Below are 6,000 nucleotides of genomic sequence, written 5' to 3' on the forward strand. Positions count from 1 at the left end.
AAGGCTCAAAAATGGTGGCTGTGCTCTGTGCTTGATCTAACAGAGGCTGTTGCTCACTGCCAGTCAGTCCCACATACTCTTCCATCAAACTGTGCACTAGTCCTGCTGGAGAGCCCGAAGTCCTTGGCATATTCGGATGCTGCCCCAAATCTGAAGACATGCTGCTGCTAACCTTTTCCTCTGCGTCCTGCAGGATTATCGGCGTCCACGCACTGCAACACCTTGACGATGGCCTGAACGTCCCACAGTGGGAACACTGCTTAACTGCCTCCACAGGAGTCACCATTCACCCCTGTTATAAGCGCAGCACAACTGGATCCCAAGTGGTGAGTCATGATTCTTCCCCTGCACTAAGTGGAAATTGCAGCCCCCCCCCCCCCCCCCAGATGCAGTTTCAAATCAAATTTTAGTTGGACTTACCAATGCTGGCTGCTCCCCCCAAGCTCACACGCTACGTAATGGAATGGGTGATTGGAACTACGCCTGTACTGACTAGGTAAATGTAACATCAGAGCATGCTAGGGGAGGTAACTTTCCTTGATTAAATCAAGGACTGCTTTATGAAGCAGCTGGTTCAGGAACCAATGAGGAACATTTCTAGACCTAGTCCTTAGTGGAAACCCAAGGAGCTAATGGTGCTGGGGCCACTTTATAGCAATGATCACAACATGATCATATTTGATATCATCTCTGAAGTACACACAGGAAGTCCAATGAGTTAACATTTAACTTTCTAAAAGGACACTGATAAAATTAGGAGAATGGTAAAAAAAACCACAACAAAACCACACACACACAATTTAGGGGAGAAGGGGTAAAGGTCAAAAATTTACATCAGAAGTTTATGCTATTCAAAAAAAAAAAAAAAACATGGAAGCTAGGTTAAAAAGATAGGTGAAGGGAGCTAATAGAGCTAAAAGAAAATCCTTCAGAAAATGGAAGAAGGATCCGAATTAAAATTATAGGAAACAGCATAAGCAATTCCAAGTCAAATGCAAAGTGCCAAAAAGAAAGGCAAAGAGACTTTGAAAAGAAGATTGTGTTGGAGGGAAAAACATATAGTAAAAAACTTTTTTTAGATATATCATAAGTAAGAAGCTGGTAAAATAATCAGTTGGATCACTAGATGACCAAGAGGTAAAAGGGAAACTCAGGGAAGACAAGGCCATAGCAGAGAGATTACATTCATTCTTTGCTTTGGTCTTCTCCGAGAAAGATGGGGTGAGATACTAGTGCCAGAAATGGTATTCAGTGCTGACAAGTCAAAAAAAAAAAAAACAGAAAAAAAGCTCCGTAAACCTGGAAGATGTAATGAGGCAATCTGACAAATTTAAGAGCACAAATCATCTGCACAAGATGATATACATCCCAGAGTACTGATAGAATTTAAAAATTAGCTTGCAGAGCTATTGTTAATAATATGTAACTTATATTTAAAATCAAGCATGTTACCAAAGATAGGAGGGTGGCCAATGGAACACCAATTTTTAAAAAGGTTTCCAGACGTGATCTGGATATTATAGACCAGTGAATCTGACATCGGTGCCAGGCAAAATGATGGAGATTATTATAAATAACAAATTTACAGAGCATATACATAAGTATGAATTAAATGAGGCCAAACCAACCTACAGCGCATATATATATATATATGCAATAATTAAATGAGACAAAGCCAACATGGATTTATTCAAGGGAAATTTTGCCTCATCAATCTACTACATTTCTTTGATGGAGTGAATAAACATGTGGATAACGGTGAGCTGGTCAGCAATGTGTTAACTGGATTTTCAAAAGGTATTTGACAAAGTACCTTATGAAAGACTGCTGAAGAAATTAGAAAGTCATGAGACAGGAGGTAATGAGGCATATTTTCAAAGCACTTAGCCTCCCAAAGTTCCATAGAAACCTATGGAACTTAGCCTCCCAAAGTGCTTTGAAAATATGCCTCAATGTCTACTGGTTACAAGTAGAAAACAGAGTAGAGTTAAATGGTCCGTATTCTCAATAGAGAAGAGCAGATAGTAGGGTTCCCCAGGGGTCTATGCTGGGACCGCTGCTTTTTAACATATTTATAAATGATCCAGAGATGGGAGCATAGTGAGGTAATTAAATTTGCTGACAACACAAAATTATTCAAAGTTGTTAAATTACGAGAGGATTGTGAAAAATTACAAGAGGACCTTACGAGACTGGGCGTCTAAATGGTAGATGACATTTAATGTGAGCAAGTGCAATGTGATGCATGTGGAAAAGAGAAACTCGAATTATAGCTACGTAATGCAAGGTCTATAAAATACTGAGTAAAGTGGAATGGGTAGACGTGAATTGCTTGTTTACTCTTTCTAAAAATACTAGGACTACGGCGAATGCAATTAAGCTACTAAGTAGTAAATCTAAAACAAACCGGAGAAAATACTTCTTCACTCAATGTGTAATTCAACTCTGGAATTCGTTGCCATAGAATATTGTAAAAGCAGTTAGTTTAACAAGGTTTAAAAAAGGTATGAATAATTTCCTAAACGAAAAGACCATAAGCCGTGATTAAGATGGACTTGGGAAAATCCACTACTTATTTCTAGGGTAAGCAGTATAAAATCTGATTTACTCTTTTTGGATCTTGACGGGTACTTGTGACCTGGATTGGCCAATGTGAGAATCAGGATACTGAGCTAAACAGACCTCTGGTTTTACCCTGTCTGCAGTTCTTATGCTTTTCTCAATAAAATGTTTCTTTTTTTTTTTTTAATTCATTTCCCAAAATTATTTTTATATGGCTGTATTGTTTGGATAGTTTTAAATAAAAAATTTAACCTGTCATATTTAGTACTACAGGATTTATCATCAAATGATAATAGACAAAGTTTTGTTGCGTTCCATAAGAATCTGTACACCCCCACAAAGTTCAATATTCCAGAGGAAGACACAGAGAAGCTATCACTTCCTGCAGTTTCCCGGGATGACTCAGAAAAACAGGATGGTCCTATCACTCCAGGAGAGGTGTTCTTAGCTATAAGACACTTCAGCTTAGAGGTTCTTCACAATTTTTCAAAATCATTTTGTTCAGCCTATGGCTCAGCACATAAGGAATCACAGAGCAGTTAATGGAAGGGAGGGTAGATCACTGGACTATAAAACATCTGATATTTGCTACTATTTTGTTCAATTTATTTGATTCATTCTATTATGATGCAGGTGCAGTTGACATTTGGGTTGGACTGCAGATTAAAACAAATATTCATAAATGTTAACTTCACAGAGGAAAGCATCCAATCTATTCAACAGTGATTTTGATAAGTTAAGGGATATATTAAAGTGGAAGAGTAGCCTAATGGTTAAAGCACTGGAATGACAACCAAGAAAATCTCTTTCAAATCCTGCTGCTGCTGCTCCTTGTGATCTTTGGCAAATCACTTACCTCTCCATTGTCCAGGGTTCAAACTTACTCCCCTGTTTACTAAGACGCACTAACAGCTGCAGTACGCTAATGCCAACACAGCCCACATTGCTGCACGGCTTAGTAAATTGGGGGAGGGGGTTAGATTGTAAGCCCTCTAGAGACAGAGAAATACATTCAAGTACTGAAAAAGTGCGAGCTAAAGCCCAATACATTTGGGGGATCTAGCTGACCTCCACGATAGAAAATGAGAAAGGAAATAGACCACTGGTTTAACCTACATATATGCAGGCTGAAAAGAATGGTACTCCTCAATTTAACTACCTGTTTGGGGCCCTGCCCACTACCATTCCAAACATTCTTTGATATCTGGTAGAAATAACTACCTACGATAGCTTGACAAATTTTATTTCAAATAAAATAAAGAAAAAAATAGGCAATTAAAATGTTGTGCAGTCCAACATATTCTGTATTTAACAGATTTGGATTCCCACAATCTATACATCAGCACTTTTCTGGTGAGATCTTTTTAAATTATTAATATCAGTTTGCTTGCTTTCTCCACAAAACTTAAGGTGGATAGAAGCAGAAACACAAACATTTACACAATAATGACAAATAGAACTTTTTTGGAAACAATGAGCAGAATCTCACAGTTGGAAATACTGTTTTGAGTATGTTTAATTTTAAGCTCTGTTATCGAACCCAACTAGAAAGAACATTTTTTTTCACTTAAGACAAAAATCAAGCTATTTATTTTACACAGGGGTATGATAAATTCTGTTAATTTTGTCTAAAGGGCCCTTTAAGTAAAGCTTTGTGCACTCTAATCACCATTAGTATGTGTTAAATGCTGTATGTCTTATTTTATACCTAAAGGCCATGGCACTTAGGGTCTCTTTTACTAAAATAAAAAAAAACTGCGCTAGTGATTCCTGAAGAGCAAATGCGATGCATCCCATTAAGTGCACACTAATATCTGTCAGTGAACACAAAACTTTAGTAAAAGGGCTCTAAAATTTATACAACTGGTGTTTGGTGGCAGTCATGTGAAAAAAAAAAAAAAAACATTATCACTGTATTCACAAATGTTAAGCCCCATTTCCCGCATGCTTTTGTTAAATGTACCCCATGCAGATCTTTCATCCAATAAAGTTTTACCCCCCCCCCCCCCCCCACCTTTACCCATAAATCTTCTGTGAACAAAAAATCCATACAATTAGCAATCCTTAGAAGCCCTAACCAAATAACTCAATTTTTCATAAATACTCTTTTTACATTTTAGGTGGCTACAATTATACATACGTAAGTTTAAAACATAAATCTAATCAGTACTGTGTCCCATCCAAAACTAATAATAGAAACCCCATTAAAATAAAGGGCCCTGTTTACTTAGACACGCTAACATTTTTAGCACGCACTAATGCTAGAGACATTTAGTGTATGCCAAAAACGTTAGCACACCTACAGCGCGGCTTAGTAAACAAGGCTCAAAGATTATTAACAACAAATGTGTTTTTAAAGATTACAGAAAAACTGTCAATTTTTAATATGTTACACATAATTATCAGCTAAAAAAAGGGATGGCTAACATGCACTGAAACTCATGTCATTCTATCAACATATAATCACTGGGCTCATCTATAGCCATTTCATCAATAATAAAACTCAAAAGACTGAGTAGCTGTAGCTATTCACATTTCTTGCTGTAGCAGTTCATCCAGACATTAAATAGGTAAGCTTATAAAAGCTTTGCCATAATCTTTACATCAAAGACCACCACAGAAACAAAATCAACAGAATACAACACAAATCCTCGCTTGCCAATGATAATATATTTTAATTCTTTACACCTGAAAACGTTACAGGCCTACCCCATTCAGAGTTCTCAATATCTGTTTTCCTATATATCACACATGTAACACTTCTAATTACTTGCAAACCCCATCCCCTTACTGACTCACAGGAACGAAAAATTACAAACAAAAAAAAAAACCGGCAAAGACCTATTAAAAAAATAATCATCAAAAAGACACGAATGAAACTCATTAACCACCCAGCATCAATTCTGCACAAGGCCCCTATTCCTAGAGCTATGCTTCCTCCTTCACGCATTGCCCGAATTCCCTAACCCTAAAGAACGGATTTCACCTGCCTCATAGAAAAAAAAGGGGGGGGGGGGGAGGCTCCTTGTACAGCTTTTAACTAAAACAATAACAAATAAACTCTTCCAATATCAATACATCAGATTATCAGACTGTGACTTACATGCTGAACAACATATCATTTATAGTTTGTTTCTAACAGAGTTAAAAACAACAAAAAATTAAAGCAGACAATTTCAGTACAAAAACAAAGATACCAAGTCATACGGTTTCGGCTACCCTTACACACATTTGGGAATGAGGTGCCGTTCTCCCTGTCCCATGATAATCTGCCATTTATCTTCCACTCTCCCCCATGTCCGCGGTACCTCTCCCTCAACCACCCCCACCTACCCCTATCAAACTCATACCTGAGGTCGCCCACCAACAAGCCCACAGCTTTCCTTGATACCCCGTCCCCTATGACACAACTTCTCTCCCTCATCCCGCCTTGCCGGA

General features: G+C 37.8%; 1 protein-coding gene across 5 annotated transcripts in view; it reads right to left on the reverse strand.

The window, feature by feature from the left end:
* R3HDM1 (R3H domain containing 1) overlaps positions 1 to 6,000 on the reverse strand; it is a 336,575-nt gene extending 330,575 nt beyond the window's left edge. For all 5 annotated transcript variants that reach the window (XM_030210711.1, XM_030210710.1, XM_030210709.1 and 2 more), the window contains exon 1: positions 5,913 to 6,000. The gene's annotated coding sequence lies outside the window, so the exon portion shown is untranslated. The remainder of the gene's footprint in view (positions 1 to 5,912) is intronic.

This window comes from Microcaecilia unicolor, chromosome 7, assembly GCF_901765095.1.
Source record: "Microcaecilia unicolor chromosome 7, aMicUni1.1, whole genome shotgun sequence".
Classification (NCBI taxonomy): domain Eukaryota; kingdom Metazoa; phylum Chordata; class Amphibia; order Gymnophiona; family Siphonopidae; genus Microcaecilia; species Microcaecilia unicolor.